This window comes from Pelodiscus sinensis, chromosome 19 (genome assembly GCF_052426305.1).
Source record: "Pelodiscus sinensis isolate ZL-2025 chromosome 19, ASM5242630v1, whole genome shotgun sequence".
NCBI lineage: Eukaryota > Metazoa > Chordata > Testudines > Trionychidae > Pelodiscus > Pelodiscus sinensis.
Genome location: NC_143070.1, coordinates 30385441 through 30406736, shown reverse-complemented (window position 1 = coordinate 30406736; position 21296 = coordinate 30385441). Strand labels below are relative to the sequence as shown.

General features: G+C 51.7%; 5 non-coding genes across 5 annotated transcripts; 3 read left to right on the top strand and 2 right to left on the bottom strand.

Moving 5' to 3' along the window:
* Nucleotides 1–551: 551 nt before the first annotated feature.
* TRNAM-CAU (transfer RNA methionine (anticodon CAU)) lies at nucleotides 552–625 on the top strand. Its single transcript has one exon. It is a non-coding gene; the product is annotated as a tRNA-Met (tRNA).
* Nucleotides 626–2827: 2202 nt separating this feature from the next.
* On the top strand, nucleotides 2828–2900 carry TRNAA-AGC (transfer RNA alanine (anticodon AGC)). The gene has a single exon. It is a non-coding gene; the product is annotated as a tRNA-Ala (tRNA).
* Nucleotides 2901–8366: 5466 nt separating this feature from the next.
* On the bottom strand, nucleotides 8367–8439 carry TRNAF-GAA (transfer RNA phenylalanine (anticodon GAA)). Its single transcript has one exon. It is a non-coding gene; the product is annotated as a tRNA-Phe (tRNA).
* Nucleotides 8440–12668: 4229 nt separating this feature from the next.
* TRNAT-UGU (transfer RNA threonine (anticodon UGU)) lies at nucleotides 12669–12742 on the bottom strand. The gene has a single exon. It is a non-coding gene; the product is annotated as a tRNA-Ile (tRNA).
* Nucleotides 12743–19515: 6773 nt separating this feature from the next.
* Nucleotides 19516–19587, top strand: TRNAQ-CUG (transfer RNA glutamine (anticodon CUG)). The gene has a single exon. It is a non-coding gene; the product is annotated as a tRNA-Gln (tRNA).
* The last annotated feature ends 1709 nt before the right edge of the window (nucleotides 19588–21296 follow it).

Below are 21296 nucleotides of genomic sequence, written 5' to 3'. Positions count from 1 at the left end.
AGCAAGCTGAACCCTTCTGTGCCAATATTCCAATAAAGTGTATTATCCCACCAAGTCTCTGTGATACCAACTTCTTCCTGCTTATTACCCATAGTCCTGTGTGTCTGTACCAGCATCTAAGACACAGATTAGATTTTGCTTCCCAGTGGTCCCGCGTCCCTCCTTTATCTCTGCAGTTACAGCCCCTGCTCGCTCCCATTTCTGGCCCATCCCCCAGGTGTCCATGTTGTTCACTTACCTGTGGGCTTTGGGCACCTGCCCCCATCAAACCTAGTTTAAAGCCTCCTCACTAGGTTAGCCAGTCTGCACCCAAATACTCTTCCCTTCCTCGACAGGTGAACCCCGTCCCTGCTGAGCAGCCCTTCCTGCCACAGCATCCCATGGGCAAGGAAGCCAAAGCCCCCTGCCCACAGAGCTGTAGCTTTCTGTGCCCAGGAGGCATGACACCACCTGGGCTTGATGGCTGGAAGGAAGTGGGGAATGGCTGCACTTTGGGAGTCAAAAGTGTTGCCTGGAAACAAAGAGCCATTTTAAAAAAATGCTTGGGGGCAGGCACCATGGCTTAGTTGGCTAAAGCACCTGCCTCATAAACAGGAGATCCTGGGTTCAAGTCCCAGTGGTGCCTTGCTGTAACCTTTGCTCACATTTACTTATGCCCTTCTGGGACACAGAAGAGGCCTCCCCTGGCCATCCATGGAACTGCTGGTTCAGGAAAAGGCTGATTGGGGAGGAGCATTGGGAAGAAGGAAACCACAAGGCTGGAGCAGGTGCAGAGGCTGCTGTGACTGGCCCTGGTAAGGCAGGGCTCTTGCTGCAATTGCTGGGACAGGAGAGCAAACACCACACACCCTCATGCTGGGACTGTGGAGTTGCCTTTGAGGTTCTGCAGGGTTGTGGGAGGGAGAAATGGAGCAAACTTTGATTATCTGGCTTGTAAACCCCTTGGTCTCAGGGGTTAGGTTGGAGTCTCCCGCTCCCAGGAAGTGGCTGGCACTTTGCTTTGTCTTTGCTTGTGGGCTTGTCTGTCTGCAGCCTGGAAACCTCCTGGCTCCTCAGACCACGGGTCTGGATGGTGCGTTACAGACGTCGGAATAATGGAATTGCTGTGTAGACGCTCCCATTGTTATTGCAGTGTAACGGCCGTTATGCCCAAGTAACACTGCTGTGTAGATGCAGCCTAAGAGAAATGCTGAGGAAGGGCTCCTACAACGTCAGGGGAGATGGGGAAATGAGGTCACCTCTCTAAATATAAAACAGAGGATGTGCCAGGAGTAGGATTGGAACCCACAGCTCCATTTGGAGACCAGAACACCCAACTGAGGGAAAGACAGGTCCTTGAGTCTGGCACCTTAGACCACTCTGCAATCCTGACACCCATACAAATACCTCAAATGCAGTTTTCTTACATGTGTGAGTTGCTCGGAGAGGCGGCAGGAGCACCTCTCTTTCCCCACCTAACAGCCGCTCTACAACACAGCTGGGTTTATCCACAGTCGCCCTTGTGGGGTGTTTTGCAGGGAGCTGACAAGAAGCGGAAGAGGGGAAACCGCCGGCCGGCAGAACTGAGGCTTGGGATTCTCCTGTGCCAGGGAGTCTGTGTCAGTGCCCTTAAGGATCCTGAGCTGGGCGGCTCCTAGGCTTGTTGGCTCCATACCAGGGGTGTCTCTTCTGCAGGGCGATGCTTGTTCCCGGGCTAACGCTTATCCCTGGGACACACTTTGTGCAGGGACCATTGGTCTTTGTGCCACAGTACGTGTCTGGGACGTGGGAGTGAGGAACCTGCCTCAAATAGACACGAATCCGCCCCCCCTCCCCCCCGCAGTGCTCTGCTTGAGACTCCGGAGCCCTGGCTTTGACTGGTGCCTGGCACGTGGGGAATTAGATCTAGGGGGAGATTTCTGGAGTCCCTCAATAGCTGCTGCTCACATGCAGATGTGCACATCTGTCTGGGGTTACTGGGCACCCGGCCTGCTTCCTGTCCCTGCCAACCTGGGCAAAGCGGCATCACTGGCTCAGGGGTTCCTCTCCTCAGTGCACTGCAGAGAAAGCCCTTGTGTGTTAAAGGGCCTCAGGGAGCCCGGAGCAGAGGGAGCTGGGAATCTAGTCCCATTGATCCCCTCAATACACACACACAGACCCAGCACCAAGCACCCCCACATCCCTAATCCTGTGCCCTGACTTCTCTACCCTTCCACATCCTCACCCCTGCCCTGAGCCCCACACCCAACACACAATCCCCAGATCCCTGCCTTGAGCCTCCCACACTCCACTCCACACTGTAATTTCTTACAGGTACTGTCCTATCACAACCCCTCCCCCAACTTCCTGCCTTGAGCCTCCCTATGCCCAAGGGGTGGTGCCCAATAGAACAGTCCCTGTAAGAAATGTGTCACTTTCACCCCTGGGAGCAGCTCAGCCAGGTAAAGGGGCTGCCTGGGGCAGGACATTAGCCCTGGAGGGCAGGGGTGGGTGTGGCAGTGACATCACAAGGGCCTTTTGCAGCCCCTCAGCTTATTGGCTAAAGGAGGTTGGGAGGTGATGACCTCACAGAGAGTCCATGACAATGGCCAGGTGGGACAGGCTGCAGGGCAGCAGAAACCTCAGAGACTTTGCTGCAGGGAGTCTCAGAGCCCCCCATGGCTTTGCTGCAGGGAGTCTCCTTCTGGAGATCTGCCCTTGAGGCCAGAGAGAGAATGAGGGTCCCAAGCACGAGTGTGAGGAGGAGCCTCCTTGGAGTGTTCTCCTTTCCCTTGACTAGCTGACCTAGAAGACAGACATCCCTGTGGAGAAGGGAAGAGCCTCCAAGAGGGGCTTTGTTTCTATGGCAGGGGAATTAGCTCAAGTGGTAGAGCGCTTGCTTAGCATGCGAGAGGCAGTGGGATCGATACCCACATTCTCCACTGATGGGAAAAATCCCCCTCTCAAGGCACTTCTGCAGCATCTCAGCTCATTGTGGGTGGGCAGGGAGCTGGTGGCAGAGCTGGGCTCTAACTCACTAGGGTGCGTCCCATAGCTCAGAATAAGCGATGCAATTGGGTAGCTTATTTCAAGTCAATTTTGAAATAGCTTATTTTGTATTTTGGCGCTGGCTACACAGCACTTAGTTCCAAATAAATCACAATTCCGATCCCTCACTCCTCACTCCTCGCGCCATGAGGTTTGCAGGGACGTCAGAATAGCAAGCCCGTTATGGTTTGAAACAAGGGCCTTGCTCTTAAGATGTTTCTACGTGATATGAGCATCACGTCCTAAACCTCCGAGCTAGCCGGCCCACAGGTATCAGTCTCACGAGTGGCCCTTTCAGAAAGAAGCCTTAGGCAGCCGCAGGGACGTTATAGCGGCGAGGAGTCCTGTGGCACCTTATAGACTAACTGAAGTGTAGGAGCATAAGCTTTCGTAGGCAAAGACCCATTTCATCAGATGCATGTAGTGGAAATATCCAGAGGCAGGTATAAATATGCAGGCCAGAATCGGGCTGGAGATGACGAGGTGGATCCAATCAAGGAGGATGAGGCCACTTCTAGTAGCTGATCTGGAGGTGTGAATTCCAAGAGAGGAGAAGCTGCTTTTCTAGTTAGCGAGCCATTCACAGTCTTTGTTTAATCCAGAGTTGATTGTGTCAAACTTGAAGATGAAGTGTAGCTCAGCAGTTTCTCTTTGAAGTCTGGTCCTGAAGTTTTTTTGCTGCAGGGACGTTACGGGCTCTGGAACAAGGTAGTTGAGGTAGCAGAGTCTTTCATAGGCAGGAGACTTTTTCAGGGGCAGGGGAATTAGCTCAAGTGGTAGAGCACTTGCTTAGCATGTGAGAGGCAGTGGGATCAATGCCCACATTCTCCACCTGTAGCTTTGTTCTCATCTCTTATTTTCACTGTTAGGGGCTCAGTGGCCCCCTTCCTCTTCCTACCTGCTCTCCCAAAAGAGGCAGACCTGGCTCCCCTTTCTTTTCCCCCAGCAATTGCCATGCTGCAAAGCAGACCCTGGTGATACCAGGCTCTGTGGTGCAATGGAAAGCATGTTGGACTTTTAAGCAGCAGCAATTCCTGTGAGCCCTGCTAACCATTCAAAGGCTGTGGGTTCAAGTCCCACAAATGTCACTTCAGCTGCTTTCTCATTTCCAGGACACAGCTTTTACAGACCAGGGAATCCTTATCGTGAAACTGGGGAAGGTTTGAGTCCAGACAGTTCCCAGCAGACCCCAGTGACGGCGGAGGGAAGGGCTGGTTCTTGGGGTTGGGTTTGGGGGTCGTTCTGAAAGGCTGCAGGTGCCGTTAGATCATTTTGTCCCTCCCTGTCTCCTACTAGTGCTGAGCAACACTCAGGCTATGTCTACACTGCACTGTTCTTCTGCAAAAAGCTACGCAAATTTCAAAACTTTCTAGCACCCTGCTCTGCACCTTGTGAACACCCCACCTCTTGTTCTCATGGAAGCGACTCACCCGAGCTGCCAGCTCCTCATTTCCTCACCAGCCCCTTGAGATTTGTAGCTCAAAGCTGGAGCTGCTGTGGAAGGAGGTGAAGCTACAGAAGCTGACAGGGGACAATCAGCAGGCGGAGGGTTATTTTTTCTCCTCCCTGGCTGATGTGGCTAGAACTGAGGGGAAGAAAATCCTCTTCCCTTCTCCTCAGAAGATGGAAATTGCAGTTGGTTCTCTCTTTGGTTCTACTGTAGCTGGACCCCAGGACTAGACTTTTTCTTTCTAAAACCCTGGTGAAAGCTGAAGGTGAATTGTTTGCAAACTGAGAATGTGAGTTAAAGAAGGGCTTTACCTAGCAAGGAGCTTGTACCCTTCCCACAGACACAGCAGGCCAGGGGGTTGTGCACCTGCACTGGCCCCTTCCTACTTGGCTTCCCACAAAGCTGGGGTGAAAAGCTGCTAGACCCCAGCCCTCCTGGGCTAAGCCATGGCAGAGGTAACAGGATTCACTCCCATCTTCTCCTGCCTGCGCCCTGGTACTGAGGGGCCGGCCCCTTTCCTGCTGCCCCAGCTCTTATTCCCACAATGCACTTTGTGCAGGGGCCATTGGTCTTTGTGCCAAGGTGCATTGCTGGGAGCGAGGACTCAGGACCCTTCCCCCAATCTGACCCGCTCACACTGTCTGGCTGCCTCCAGCACAGGCTGAGCTCAGGGGCCAGGTGGGTGACCTGCCCTGCAGCTGTGATGGCATCAGACCCCTCCCACCCACCCACCTGCTCAGTCTGGAGATGGAGCTCCAGTGGCCTCAAACACACAGCAAGAGGAACAAAACTCTCTTTGTTGAACTTCAGCACATTGAAACTGAAGCACCTGAACCTTGTAACAACCAGCTGAGCCCCAGCAGGTCCCACTGAGATTTGAACTCAGATTACAGGATTCAGAGTCCTGAGTGCTGCCCCTTACACCATGGGACTTGTGGTGTGAAAGTACAGTGGGCACCTCTGACTCTCAGCTCTCAGGCTGGCCTCTGCTCTCCTGGCTCCCTCCAGCTGCTTTATCTCCCAGGACTCCCTGTCCTGCCCCAGCTCTGCTGCTTTCAGGGCAAATTCCTTGTTAGGACCAGTCACACTCTGGGGTCAGTGAGGGCCCCTCCCACCTGAGATGTGTGTCACACAAAAGCCTCGTTTCCTGCTCCGTTCCCAATGCTGGATGCAAACACATGGTTGCTATGGGGTGTAACAAGTGCCCCCTTAAAAAGCTCATCAATTTAAATGAAACTTTTACATCTGCAGGTGTGTCACACTTTGGATTTCTATTGACCAGGGATTCTTCAAATGGCCACAAACCCCTCACATGCTCTAGTGCCAATGCACATAAACCAGACAAACCCGTCCCTCAGCTGGAACCAATTCAAACTGGCTCTGTGTGTGTGTCTGGTTTCTGTTTCCAACCATTCAACAAGGGTGTGATCTGATCTGGATGCCCATTGGCTCGTCCTTACTCTCCTTTGGCCGTGTCCTGCAGAACAACAAAGACCACGTCCAGCTGGGGATGAATGGCCACAATCGATCTGACAGCGTTTGATTTAGCAAGTCCAACTAAGACTCACTAAATCAAACCCAGAGGCCACCCCCACCAGCTTCCAGCACTTCTGCTCTTTGCCCCCTTTGGCTTCCTGCTGTGGGGACATGGCCAACTCCAGCTATGTAGGGAGGGATGGCAGGGAGAGCAGACACGTTGGCCAGGCACCACTGGGGGCTGCCTCCCTCACCTCCCCCACACCCAGCAGCTGCTTGGCCAGCTTAGTCATGGGGCTGCTCTCTGGGACTTCTCTCCCAGCTCCTCCACCTGTTGCCATTGCCCATCCCAAGGGAGGGGGGACGAGAGTCACTCTCTATGGTTGCAGGAGCTGCAGAGGTTGCACTTGCAGGGTCTCTGGGCGCTGACACCCCCAGGGAATCACAAGGACACTTGGCGCTGGCTCTCTTGACCCAGCAATTGCAGTCAGAGCCCTGCCTTGCCAGTGCCAGGCACAGCAGCCTCTGCATCTGCTCCAGGCTTGTGGTTTCCTTCTTTCCAATGTTCCTCCCCAATTAGCCTTTTCCTGAACCAGCAGTTCCATGGGTGGCCAAGGGAGGCCTCTTCTGTGTCCCAGAAGGAAATAGAAAAATGTGATCACAATCTACAAGATGGCACCAGTGGGAGCTGAACCCAAGATTTTTTACTTGCAGCACAGGTGTTGTAGCCAGCTAAGCCAGGAGGACCCAGGAAAAGGTGAGCTGCCACCGCACATGAAGCCCTCACCACTGCCGGAGCCACTCCCTGCACTCAGCAGCCGGCTGCTAGCATGTGCAGGCTGGGATGCTGTGTGCAGGCAGCCTGCACGTGCAGGATATGATGTAGTGCGCTGTGAGCGGAATGGCGTGGCCCCATTCCCGCCTCCCTTCCCGCACTGATCCAGTGGTTGAAAGGGGCTGTGGCTGCTGCTGACTGGGTAGGAGCTGGGCAGCAAGATGCTGGCAGCAAGAGATTCCGGCTGCCTCTTTGCCCTGGGTCTCAGTGCGCCATGTCAACTGCCAGCCACCTTGACTAAACCTCAAACTAGCTGGACTAGCCAGCCCACATCACAGTGAGTCGCTAGTGGCCCTGTCAGAGAAGAGCCCTTGGCAGCTGCAGAAATGTCACTGCAACTGTCTGAGGCGCCTTTCTTGAAAGGGCCACTTGTGACGCCCCTTTTCGTAGGGCTGGCTAGGTCTGTTGGTTGGAGCGTGGTGCTAATAACTCCAAAGTTATGGGTTCAAGCCCATGTTGGCCACAGGGGTGCTTGGTTTGGTAACTTCTCTTCCTTATGTCACACAGTCAGCTGTCCCTGTGGAGAAGGGTTGTTTGATTTGTTGACTTGCTCTGATTCTGCCTCTTGCTATGGACAGGGAAGCTGAAACAGGGGAGAGGCTGAGAGTTTGCAGGACTCTGGCTAGAGAGCTGAGCTTATGCTCACAACTATTCTGGAGGCCACCGCAGGCCACCACCACTTGGGGGATGTTGGACTTGCCAAGGTCCAGCCAGAGGAGGGGCTGGGGTGCCAGAGGCAGGCTCTGGCTGGGAGACTCACCTGGCTGAGCCCTGGCCAACAGCCCAGCACATTTCCCAGGCAGCTCCTTCCCTGCACAGCCTGCAGATGTCAGGTGCCTGGGGGAATAAGAGCCTGAGTGGAGGGGGGAGGGCTTCATGCAGGCAGCTGCCATTGGCATTGGAAACAGGCCAGAAAAGCACAACAAAAATGATGAAAGTTTGAGTCAGCTGCCATATGAGGAGAGATTGGGACTTTTCACCTTAGAAAAGTGGAGACAAGTGGAGATAAGATAGAGGTCTATACATCATGGCTGTTGTTCAGACTGTAAATAAGGAAAGGGATTGTTCTTGTTCCCATAATAGAAGAACTAAGGGTGCACCATGATATTAGCAGCTTGAAAACAAACAAAAGGAAGAATTTCTTCACACAACGCACAGTCAACCTGTAGAACTCCTTGCCAGAGGATGTTGTGAAGACCAGGACTATAAGGGCATGTCTATACTTGGAAACTATTTTGAAATTGCTTAAATTGACTTAATAACTTCCAGTCTAAGAAAATAGAAACAGCATGTCCTCAGTATGGGGAAGCCTCACAATTAGTCCTAGGCAGGCTCTGTTAATGTTCCTTCCTGGGGGCATGGAATTAAAAACAGAGATGCAAGGCTGGGAGCAGCTGAAGCCAAGAGCCCTGTTCTACTGTGTCAACAATCTCTGAGGTGGCATGAAATCCCCTCTCCAGTTTCTAACCCTGAAATACCGTCAGCTTTATGACGTTGTTCCTGGCCTCTTGGTTCAGCCTTTGAACTCTGACTGCAGATGTGTGCTTACCAGAGATGGAGAGATGCCAAAAGAGACTAAGCCATGTTGGCAAAGGCTTCTGCCAAAGCCCGGGATTGAACCAGGGACCTTTAGATCTTCAGTCTAACACTCTCCCAACTGAGCTACTTCGGCAACTGCTGCAAAGATTCTGATGCTGCCTCTTCTCTCAGGCATGTTTTTCTCCACAGCAGTATACAAGAGCGATGCTGCTGCCAGTGGCCCTGAAAGGCAAGATGAGCTTTGCCTGCCCCCCTCAGACTGACTTGCACTTGGCCCCACCCCTACCTCTCTTCCCGGGGTGTCCTAGTGGCTGAAAGGGACTGTAGCTGTCTATGGGGGGAGGGGGGGGGCGGGAAGAAGATGGGCAGGGGGCCGTGTTCCCTGTGAGATTTTCCATCCATGGGAGGAGTGAGTTTCATAATGTGTGCCACTAGTGAGGTCGTTTGCGCTTGTGCGGATGTGTGCTACTGTGGTACCTGCCAGTTACTCACAAACAGCTCAGCTAAATATAGTTTCATAATTTTATAGAAGAAAAAATACTGAAAAAAGGGATAATTAACAAGGTACATGACTTCATGTATTTAGTATGAAATCAACTACAAAGAACATTAACACTGCAACACATTCCGTGGCCATTCGGTATCTTACACGGATCTGTTCCTTTGAGGCATAAAACAAAATTGGCCATTTTCTTGATTTAGCAAACAAGCAATGATGATTCATATCGCTACATGAAATGAAATAGTTGTTACACTTTATGATGGAACTGAAATATTCTGTTATTTAATGGGCTCAGTTCGGAGTGCTGTTTGTGGACGTCTACATTTGCTTCCTACTTCGGACTAGGGATGCAAATGTAGGCGACTGAAATTGCTAATGAGGCAGGGATTTTAATGTCCCATGCTTCATTAGCAAGATCTCGCCCGGCGCACTAGATCGAATCACACCTGATTCAAACCATGAAGTGCGCACCGTGAAGCGGTAGTTCGAACCAAAACCCTTGGTTCAAACTAACGTTACACCTCATTTTTTGTGTAGAAGGTGTTGTCCTGGACCATAAACCGAGCAACCCTGTCCGGGGAGGGCACCATGGCTCAGCTGCCTCAAGCACCTGCCTTGTGAACAGGAGATCCTGGGGGCAACTCGCAGTGGTGCCTTGTTGTAGCCCTTGCTCACATTTTCCTAGGTCCATCTGGGACAAAGAAGAGGCCTCCCCTGGCCATCCATGGAGCTGCTGGTTCAGGAAAAAGCTGATTGCGGAGGAGTCAACCACAAGCCTGGAGTGGCTGCAGAGGCCACTGTGCCTGGCAAGGCAGTGGGAGAGTTTGAACTCCCTGGATTTCCTACTGGAGCTCTGCTTAAAGCTGCAGAATCTGACTCCAGAGGCTGCTCTTAAATGCAACAGAGTTTGAGCTGCTTGCAGCTCTGCCTTTGGGACAGGGAGTTTGTACTTGGAAGAGGCATCCTGGGTGACTAAGAACAAGAGGCTGGGCATTCCCGTCATTGAAGGGTTGTTAGATTATCGTGAGAACGTTGCCCAGTACGTCACTTAAAAGATGGGGCGGCAGGGAAGAGTAGGAATGAGACTGGCAGGGGGCTGAAGCAGCAGGGTGGAGTGACCAGGCCAGCTGTGCCGGGGGCAGGAATGTCTCCGCCTTGTTCTCACAACTATTCTGGAGGACACTTGGGGGATGTTCGACTCGCCAAGGTCCAGCCAGGGGAGCAGACAGTGGAACCGCCCTTTGAGGGGCCCGAAGGCGTCTCCACACCAATGCAGGCTCTGCTGAGCCTGCCTGGGAAACGTTCCTGGCTATAGGGCTGCCCTGTGTAGGGCTTCATCAGCCCAGGTAGCAAAGGGCAGGTGCACCACCCACAATGCACAGGGGCAGGGCCACGTGTCTGGCCCTGAGAATTAGTGTAGCTGAGCATACACTTTAGGTACTTATCTCCCTTGTGGTCTAGTGGTTAGGATTCAGCACTTTCAGTGCTCTGGCCTGGGTTCAGTTCCCAGTCAGAAAAACCAATCTCATCTGTATTAATGAAATCTGCCAAGTCTTTGCCCTTTTCCATCACAGGGAGGGCCAGTGGGCTGAGGGAAGGGAGGGGCTGGGGTGCCAGAGGCAGGCTCTGACTGGGAGACACTCCCAGCAGCCAAGCACATTTCTCAGGCAGCCCCTTCCCTGTGCAGGGGGTACAGGTCATACCCCTGGGTGAATAAGAGCTTGTGGGGACTGGCCAGGGCTTCAAGCAGGCAGCTCCCATTGGCCACAAACAAGCTGGGAGCAGGGACCAGGCCTGAAGCCTTTTCCTCTACAGCTGAGAGACACAAAGGGCCCAGCAGCCCCTTCTCTCAGCTGTGCGTGGGGGCAGGGCGAGCAGGGAATCTGCCTGAGGCTTCTTGCTGCCATGTTGGGTGGCTTCATGGGCTGGATCCAGCCCCCTGGCCTGTATTGCCCAGGCCTGGCTTAGAGGGAACCTTGGCTCTGGCTGTGGGGGAGGGGCGCTGTGGAAAGGCCAGTCTCGCCTTCCTGGGCAGGGCATGACGACATGCGGCCTGGCTGTCAAACATCCCGGACAGAGAATTACAGGCCAGACAGGCCTTTTGTAACAGCTAAAGTAACTCAGTGGGGAGAGCATTAGACAGAAGCTCTAAAGGTTCCTGGTTCAATCCCAGGCTTTGGCAGGTGCCAATGTGCGGCAGAAATCTCCCTGGTGTTACTCCTGTGTTTGATCCTTACCTCATCCATTTTGGGCACAGCTTGGCATTGACAAATCAAGATCATCTCATTAGCCCCGCCTCCAACTTATTCCTGTGAGTAGCTGCCCCCTTGACTACTGCCCACCCAGTGCTGGCCCTATGTATGGAACAGGGCTGTGGGCTGATGGGGATGTGGTTGGATAATCTCATGTGACCTTACCTGGGGCCAGTCAGCTAAGCAGGAGGGACATGGCAACGTTTCTCCTTCTGCTGCCGGAGAGGGAGCCAGCTCATTGCCATGAGCCCACACACAGATGGGGCAGGGTCTGGAGAGGTGACGCAGCTGAATGGAAAAAGCAAGGAGAGCAGCATATCAGCTACCAGCTGAGAACCTCAAGCACAGACCTATATGATCGTCCCATAGTGTAAGGGGAAGGGGTCAGGTGCTTGAATCTTACAAGCTGAGTTCAAATCTCAGTGGGACCTGCTGGGGAATTGTTGGTTTGTGTAAATCCTTGAGAATTGATCTTCTTGCCCCTCTGGCTCAATTCTACTTTGTGCTTCTTCACTTTCTCAATGTAAGGACTTTGGAGAAAACTTTCAAGCATCTGTTCCAGTGGTGCAATGGGTCAGTGCACAGTATTGATAAAGCAGTGTGTATAGGAGACATGCTGAGGTTGTGAATTCAAACCTCACCTGGAGCAGTGGTTTTCAGTCCCTACTGGGCTGCCCCTTTCCTGTGATCACTGGGGGAGCTGGAATTCCAGCTCAGAGGACTCTGTCACTCAAAATTCCCCCTTCACATATTATGGCCTCCTCAGACTGAATGGTGGGTGGCCAGGGAAGGTTCTTCTTGCTTCCAAGGTCTTGTTGCCGGTCTTCTCCCCCCACCCCTTACCCATCAGCAGCTGCTGTCCCTTTCAGCCGTTCGGTCAGCTCAGGAAGGGATGCAGGAAATGGGGCAAAGGAGCCAGACAAGCTGAGGGAGGCGGGGAAATTCTGATCTCTGCATCTCCCCCTGTGAGGGTTTGTCTACACGTCATTCCTCTTCCCAGAGAGAAATGCAAATTCATCTGAGTGAAATTGCAAATGAAGCGGAGATTTGCGTAATCATGTCTGGCTGCTATTTCGAAATATGCTATTTTGAACTAACAGGTGCTGTCTAGACACAGTTCTTTGGAAAGAAAACTCTTGTTTCAAAATCACCCTTACTCCTTGTGAAATGAGGTTTAAAGGTTAGTTCTGAAGAAGGGTTTTCTCCCACAATAAGCGTATCTCAACAGTGTTTTGTGTTTCGAAATAAAGGATTTTGAAATAGCACCAGTCTGCGAATATGCAAATGCAGTGCAGGATATTTAAATCCCAGCTTCATTTCCAATATTGAGTGTCTACATTTGCATCCCTTGCAGAGTCTCTGGGTAGTGATAACCCAAGGGAATGACAAGGGTGTGGGGTGCTGGCTTTTCTGCCCCAGCAATTGGAGTCAGAGCCCTGCCTTGCCAGTCACAGCAGCTTCTATACTACCTCCAGGCTTGTCGTTTCCTTCTTCCCAATGCACCTCCCCAATCAGCCTTTTCCTGAGCCAGCAGTTCCATGGGTGGCCACAAGAGACCATTTCTATGTCCCAGAAGCACAGAGGAAAACATGAGCAAAGGCTACAACAAGGCACCACTGGGATTTGAACCCAGGATCTCCTGCTTATAAGGCAGGCACTTTAACCAGCTAAGCCATGGCACCCTCGTTGGCTAGAATCCCACTATAAAGCTTTTCCAGGATAGCTTTTGTATCTGTGAAAAACTCTGCTGTGTTCATGGAATGGGTCGACTCTTTTAGATCAGTTTCCAAAAAAGTGGGCATGTTCTTTTGGAAGGCCTGTATTCCTCATTGTATTAGGAATAAGGCTCTTCTCAAAGAGAAGGTTTTCCCCACATTTGGGCCCGAGTAGATGAGCCAAATGTCAGAAAAGCCTCTTCTGAAAAAAGAAAAGTGTCTCCAAAAGTTTTTGAATTTATGGTCCCAGACAACACCTTTGAATCCCAAGGTGCAGCCATTCCCCATTTCCCTCCCACCTTGGAGGGGTCTCAAGGCCTGTGTAGCCAAGAAATGTGATTGACAGCTCATACCCACAAACTTTTTGTCAATTGCAGAGCAACCTAAGGATTACTTGCCAAGCAGGCACTACAGGCCAAGGTCAGGCTGGAGCCAGGGGAAGCAGGAGGCAGGAAGAGCCCCAGTTTGCACAGCTCCTCTTTGCGCAAAAGCCTCTTGTGCAAAAATGGATCCCAATTAATAATGCAATGAAAATCCCTGGGCTGCAATCCTTAGTTACACACAATAAGAATAATCCACCAGCTCAGACGTGATTTCTGAACCCTCAAACAAGGAAAATAATAAAATCTGATGGACTAGGTAGTGCCCATGGGCTTCACCTGCACCATGCTCAGGGCCTGGGGATTTTCTGTCAGTTTGCCAGACCAAATAACTAGCCCCCCACTGCTCTGGAGTCTCTGCCTCTCATGGGCCTTCTCATCCTCAGTCTCCGCTTTGTCTCCAGACAGACCCTGTTCTGCTATAGCCACCTCCCCAGTGTCTGTCACTTTTCAGGAAATGTTTTTGCACAAGAGGGCCAGTGTAGACAGCTAAAAACTGTTTTGCTCAAAAAAGTCCCGATGGCAAAAATGGTGATCGGGGCTTTCTTGTGCAAAACTGATCTAGATTGGCATGGACGCTTTTCCGTAAAAGCATTTGCAGAAAATCATGCCAGTCTAGACAGCCCTGGGCTTTTAGCACTCAGATGTGCACCTAACACCAGCATTTGCTAGTGAGAGGTCTGAAAAGCTTCTGTAAAGAGAGAGAGAGACAGCCACTATGGAGCATCCTTGCCAACTGTGTCAGAAAGCAAAGGAAGATAAGTTCTTTGTCAGCGAGAGGAAGCTGTCACACCAGGTGGGACTTGAACCCACAACACATGGCTGAGAAGGCCAGTGTCTTTTCCATCAGGGAACAGGAGAACACAGAAAATAGTCCCAGAGACAAATTCACCTTTCTAAATGTCCCTTTTTCAACTTTTAGCTCCTGATTTAGCCCCTTTGAAGAAGCCAGATACACAGGAAGGGCTGATCACACCCCTCTGAAAATCAGCTTTCCATGGGTATCGGTAGCTGGCTCCGAGTCATGGGCCTTGACGTCTCGTCTCCCTCCCGAAACCAGGGAAGTGTCTCCCACAGGTGCAGCCTCCTGAGGCTTTATGGCCTTGTCCGTTCTGCAGGGACAGCAACACTCACAGCCCCACAGGAGGGCCCCTGGCCTAGCAATGTGGCCCCCTGAGCAGCCTCTGATGTTCCCTGTGTGAGCCCCAGAACCAGCCCTGAGTGACAGGGGCAGAGGGGGAGCAGCTCACACATGCCAAGGGGCTGGCCAGGGGCAGGACATGAGCCTGCCAGGCAGCAGTGACATCACAAGGGCCTTGTGCAGCACCTCAGCTCATTGGCTGGGAGGCAGTGACCTCACAGAGGGTCCATGGCAACAGCCAGGTGGGACAGGCTGCAGGGCTGGGGCATCTCAGAGACCCCCATGGCCTGGCTGCCTGGAATCTCCTTTGTGAGGTTTCCCCTTGAAGGCAGAAGGGATTGAGGGTCCCATCTGGGAGTGTCTCTGTGGAGATTTCCCCTTTCCCCAGGCTGCAGTGGGAGGGGCTGGGGCAGGCAGGGGTACAGGAGGGGCTGGCACTGAACTGAAGAGAGAGCTGGGAGAAGCAAGAGGAAGGGCTGCAAACATCCGATGAGGATGGGATTTGAACCCCTGCGTGCAGAGCACAATGGATTAGCAGTCCATCGCGTTAACCACTCGGCCACCTCATCTGAGCTGCAATGACTTGTTTGAAATCATCTGAAGTCAGCACTTCAGGGAACCTTTCTGCCACTCGCTGGCTGGCCAGGGACTCCCAGGGCTGGAAGGTTTTGGCTTTTCACAATGTTCCCTGGGCCGTTGTACAAAGCTCAGTGCTGGTAACAAACCCAAACACCCCCTGGCTACATCTACCGTGCAGGCTTCTTGCTCAAGAACTGTTTTGTGCAAGAGTTCTTGTGCAAAAGATCTTGCGCAACAGTGTCTCCGCACTGCCATGTGCTGTTGCACAAGAGAAGTGCTTTTCTGCAAGAGCGCACATGGCAGTGCGGACTCTCTCCTGCGCAGGAAAGCTCTGACGGGCATTTTAGAAATCGGGCTTTCTTGAGCAAGAAACCCCTGTTGCCCGTCCACGCTGCCTCCTTGTGTATGAGTTCTTGCACAAGAGGGCTTATTCTGCGTGGGGAGAGGAATAACTTCTGTGCAAGAAGCCCTGTTATCTGATGCTGCACTATAAATTTACTTGCACAAGAACGTGCCTGCAGTGTAGACGCTCTGCAAGTTTTTACACAAGAGCAGTTGCTCTTACACAAAAAGCCTGCAGTGTAGACGTAGCCCTGCAGTGTAGACACAGCCTGAGAGAGACAAGGAAAGGAAGTGGCCGGAGCCTCCCCCCAGCAGGTTGGCCCTCAACAGGACGGGCACGTCTACACAGCACCCTTATCTCGAAGTGAGCTGTGCAATGTGAGCGGCTGCCCGGGACCCCAGGGGAAGGTCTGTGGGGAGTTTCCAAGGCAACAACAACTACAAAGTTTCATAATTTACACTCATGTGACTGTGATTGATTCCTCCACTAACAAGTGTGTCTGAAGGGATGAGAAATGCAGGGCCCAGGTGCAGGGCGCCGGGTCACATTCTCCTGCCTGAGTCTCAGTCCTGGCTGAAGCCTGGCTACAGAGAGAAGAGGCCAATGCAAACAGCCCCATAGCAGCAAGGGAGTCAGTAGGTGGGTGGGTGAAGCAGGGATCTGGGGGCAGAGTTCAGCTTTAACTCACTAGGGATGTGTCCCATAGTTCAAAATAATCAATGCGCATATTTTGAAATAGCTTATTTTGTAATTTGGCGCTGGCTACACAGCACTTATTTCCAAATAAATCGCTATTCCGAAACATCCCTCCCTCCTCCTGCCATGCAGGGACGTTGGAATAGCGAGCTCGTTATAGCTTGAAACAAGGGGCTTGCTCTTAAGACGTCCCCTAAACATCCGAGCTAGCCGGCCCACGGGTGTCAGTCTCACAAGTGGCCCTTTCAGAAAGGAACTTTGGGCAGCTGCAGGGATGTTGTGGGCTCTGGAACAAGGTGGGTAAGGCAGTAGGGTCTTTTGAGGCTGGGAGAACTAGCTCAAGTGGTAGAGTGCTTGCTTAGCATCCAAGAGGCAGTGGGATTGATACCCACATTCTCCAGCTACAGCTCAGTTCTTATCCTTTAATTTCAGGGGCCCGCTCCCTCTTCTTACCTTCTCTCCCAAAAGAGACAGACCCCCAGCAATTACCATGCTGCAAAGCAGAGAGTGGAGATATCAAACTCAGTAGCCTGTCAGGCTCTGCGGTGCAATGGAAAGCATGTTGGACTTCTAAGCTGTAACAATTGATGTGAGCCCAGCTAGATATTCAAAGATTGTGGGTTCAAGTCCCACCAGAGTCACTTTAGCTGCTTCCTCATTTCCAGGATGCAGCTTTTACAGAACAGGCAATCCTTAGGCTGACACTGGGGTGGGCTGGCATCCAGGCAATTCCCAGCATACCCCAGTAAGGGTGGAGGGAAGGGCTGGTCCTTGGGGTTGGGGCTGGGGGTTGTTCTGAAAGGCTGCAGGTGCCGTTAGACTGTTTTGTCCCTCCCTGTCTCTACCAGTGCTGAGCAACACTCAGGCTATGTCTACACTGCACGGCTCTTCTGGAAAAAGCTACACAAATTTCAAAACCCAAAACCCAGTTTGTGCAGCTTTTTCTTCTGCTTTTTTTGGAAGAGACTTTTCTGACATTTGGCCTGTGGACACTGGGCAAGTCACACAAGGGAGGCAGCAGGCAGAGCCGGCCCAATACACCAGCCTCCCAGGGCAGGGGAGGCCAAGTTACAAGCAGCTGCCTGGCCTGATTCATTTCCCTTCCCAGGCTGGCACCAAGAGGCATTCTCAGCTGATGTCACCCCCTCTATTACATGGGGAGGTGGGCTCATCCCAGTAGGTCAGCAGCAGCTGCACTTATCTAGGCACCCAGGGGAAGCAGCAGTAGAAGAGGATGCTGTGTTTTTACTTGGTTGTGAACCAGGGACCTTTTATGTGTTAGACAAACATGATAACCACTACACCACAGACACATATGTTAATGGGGGGTGGAACTTGTCTGACTGTTCTGTTCCTGGCTCTTTCTAACACCCTGCTCTGCGGGGGAGGCGAATGCACCTTGTGAACACTCCACCTCTTGTTCTCAGGGAAGCCACTAACCCGAGCTGCCAGCTCCTCATTTCCTCACCAGCCCCTTGAGATTTGTAGCTCAAAGCTGGAGCTGCTGTGGAAGGAGGTGAAGCTACAGAAGCTTCTACTACTCTGGTTCTACTAAAGCTGGACCCCAGGAGTAGACTTTTTCTTTCTAAAACCCTGGTGAAAGCTGAGAGTGAATTGCCTGTAGATGGAGAGTGTGTATTAAAAAAGGCATTACCCAGCATGGGGCTTGAACACATAACCCTGTTTCCCAGTGATAAGTGTGTGTTTTCTTGCCCCTTTCACAGACACAGCAGGCCATAGGGCTAAGCACGTCCAGTGGCCTCATCCTACATTGCCTCCCACAAAGCTGGGGTGAAAACCTACTGGGTCAGGCCATGGCAGGGGCACTGACTGGAGACAAGTTGCAGATGGAGCAGAATTAGCTTAAGTGGAAATGTCCAGCTGACCCAGTGGCCGAAAGGGGCTGCTGGGAAGCAAGGTGCTGGCAGCAGGAGATTCTCAGTGCCCCATGTTAACTGCCAGCCAACTTGACCAAACCTCAAATCAGCTGGACTAGCCAGCCCACATCACAGTTAGTCACTTGTGGCCCCATCAGAGAAGAGCCATTGGCAGCTGCAGAGACATCCCTGCAGGTGCCGGAGACACCTTTCTGAAAGGGCCATTTGTGACCTGGCTATTTATAGGTTAGCTAGCTCAGTTGACTAGAATGTGGTGCTAATAATGTCGAGGTCATGGGTTCAAGCCCTATGCTGGCCACCTGTTAGCAGCCTGCTATGGACAGGGATGCAGAAGGCTGAGACCTTTGCAGGTTTAAAACTAATAAAAGAAAATTCTTCTTCACACAGCGTGTAGTCAACCTGTGGAACTCCTTGCCAGAGGAGGCTGTGAAGGCTAGGACTATAATAGAGTTTAAAGAGAAGCTAGATAATTTCATGGAGGTTAGGACCATAAAAGGCTATTAGCCAGGGGATAGAAATGGAGTCTCTGGCCTCTGTCAGAGGCTGGAGAAGGATGGCAGGAGACAAATTGCTTGATCATTGTCTTCACTCCACCCTCTCTGGGGCACCTAGTGCTGGCCACTGTCAGCAGACAGGATACTGGGCTAGATGGACCTTTGGTCTGACGCAGTACTGCTGTTCTTATGGGGTTCTTGCACAAGAAATTCATGTTGTCTGTCTACACTGCCCTCTTGTGGAAGAGCTTATTGCTCATGGGGAGAGGAATAACTCGTTTGGAAGAAGCCCTGTTTTCCAATGCTGTACTGTAAATTTACTTGTGCAAGAACACTCGTGCAGTGTAGATGATGTGCACATTTTTGTGCAAGAACAGTTTTTCTCAAGAAACCTGCAATGTAGGTGTAGCTTAAGGGTTTATATTCATTTAACGTACAATGGAAGTCCAGGAAAGGTGAATGTCTCCATTAAATAGACACTCTTATAGGGGGCACTTGGGTTTGAATCAAGGACTACAGTGAAACACTCTAACACTGTGCTACACCCTCATACGAAACACGTGTCTGCAGCCAGTATTGAGAACTGGCTAGGCAACAAGAGGCTTTGTAGACAACACATCTCAGGTGGGACAGACCCTCACTGACCCCAGGTTGTGACTGGTCCTAACAAGGAGTTTGTCCTGAAAACAGCAGAGTTGGGGCAGGACAGAGGTTCTGTCCACACGGAAAAGTTCTTTTGGAACAATGGCCGTTATTCCAAAATAACAATGCACGAGTCTACACAGCAATTCCCTTCTTTTGAAATAACTCTGAAATAACAGACGGCTAATTCCAACTTCTGTCAACCTCATTGTACGAAGAAAAATAGCTATTTCAAAATGAGGCCTGTGTAGATGCTCCACTTCTGCTATTTCAAAATAGCCCCTTCCCAGGGCCATTCTAAGTTATTCTTCTTGGGGCTCCATAATGGAGAAAACTTGTCTACATTAAGGAAGCCTCCTTGGACTCATTGTGAGGTTTCCCTGCAGTGTAGATGTGCTATTTTGAAATAACTATTCCAGAGGAGCTTATTCCAAAATAACTGTGCCGTGTAGACGTAGCCAAAGAATCCTGAGAAATGAAGCAGCCGGAGGGAAGCTAGGAGAGCAGAGGCCAGTCTGAGAGCTGAGTGTCCCAGGTATCTACAACATCCCCCCCCCCCCCCATCTAGGTCCCATGGTGTAAGGGGCAGCACTCAGGACTCTGAATCCTGCAATCTGAGTTCAAATCTCAGTGGGACCTGCAGGGGCTGGGGTGGTTGCTAGGAGGTCCTCAGGCTTTTCTGCTTCCTTGTCCTGAGGTTCACCAACAGCAGTTTTCCTGGTCTCAGGCCCAATGGAGCTGACTCAGCAGACTTGTGCTCAGGTGCCTGATGCCATCACAGCTGCAGGGCAGTTCGCCCATCTGACCCCTGAGCTCAGCCCATGCGGGAGGCAGCCAGAGAGTGTGAGCAGAACAGAGGAGGGAGGGAGGATTTGTATATTTTGGGAAGGGTCCTGGCTCCCAGCCACACACCTTGGGACAAAGACCAATGGTCCCTGCACAAAGTGCATTGTGGGAATAAGAGTTGGGGCAGCAGGAAAGGGGCCGGCCCCTCAGCACCAGCGAGCAGGTGGGAGAAGATGGGAGTGAATCCTGCTACCTCTCATGTGCAAAGGGAGCACTAACCCACTTGCAACGCATCTCTTGTGCTTTGGCTTCCACCAGCCCCAGCAGCTTTGTGCCCCTCTAGGGTGGGGTTTTCAGAGAGCAGGGAGGAAGAGGGAGGGGTCTCTGGATGCGCAGAGCCCCCTGGCTCTGCCTGTGAAAAGAAAGAACAAGGGCACAGCAGAAACTTCAATTCCACTTTGTGCGCTTGACTTTTTCAATCTAAAGACTTTGAAGAAATTTTTTAAATATTTGTTCCAGTGGCACAATGGGTCAGTGCACAGTACTTACGTGACAGTATTCATAGGAGATATGCAGAGGTTGGGAGTTCAAACCTCCTCTAGAGCAGTGGTTTTTAGTCCCTTCTGGGCTGTCCCCTTGCAGAGGTTCCCAAACTTTTTGGCATCATGCCCCCCCTTTTTGATTTTTGAAAAACCCTCATGCCCCCCTCCAAAATAGCAGCAAACTTTTTGAGCAAAAAAAAAAAACTTGATGGGGGAAGGGGGTCACCTCATACCCCCCCTGGAATTTCTTCACACCCCCTCTGGGGGGCACGACCCCCAATTTGGGAACCCATACCCTGCAGTGAACTCTGGGAGAGCTGGGATTCCACCCAGAGGATGGGATCAGTGAAATTTGCACTTCACATATTATGGCCTCATCACAGTGAATGCTGGGTGGCCAGTACTTGGTTCAATGTCATGTGCCTCCTTAAAAAGTTGATTATCCTAAGTGAAGCATTTGCACCTCCAAGTGTTTCATGTCTTGGTTTTCAATTGAACAGGGATTCTTAAAATGTCAGCAAACGCCTCGTGTGTTCTTGTACCAATGCACATAAACCAGGCAGATGGGTCCCTCAACTGAAACCAGCTCAAACCTGCTGGGTGTCTGGTTTCTATTCCTGTCAGTTGAGCAAGGCTGAGATCTGAACGCCCATTGGCTGTTCTGTACAGAAGAACAAGAACCACGTCCAGCTGGAGAGGAATTGCCGTGATCAATCTTCTGGAACTTGATTCAGCCAGTCAAACTAGGACTCACTAAATCAAACCCAGAGGGCACCCCCACCAGCTTCCAGTACTCCTGCTCTTTGCTCCCTTTGGCTTCCCGCTGTGGGGACATGGCCAAGCTCAACTGAAGGAAGCCGACTCCAGTTACATATTGAGGAATGGTAGGAAAAGCAGACACATTGGCCAGACACCACTGGGGGCTGCCTCCCCCATACTTGGCAGGTGCCTTGACCAGCTTAGCCATGGATCTTTTCTCCCAGCTGCTCCACATGTTGCCATTGCCCATCCCATGGGAGG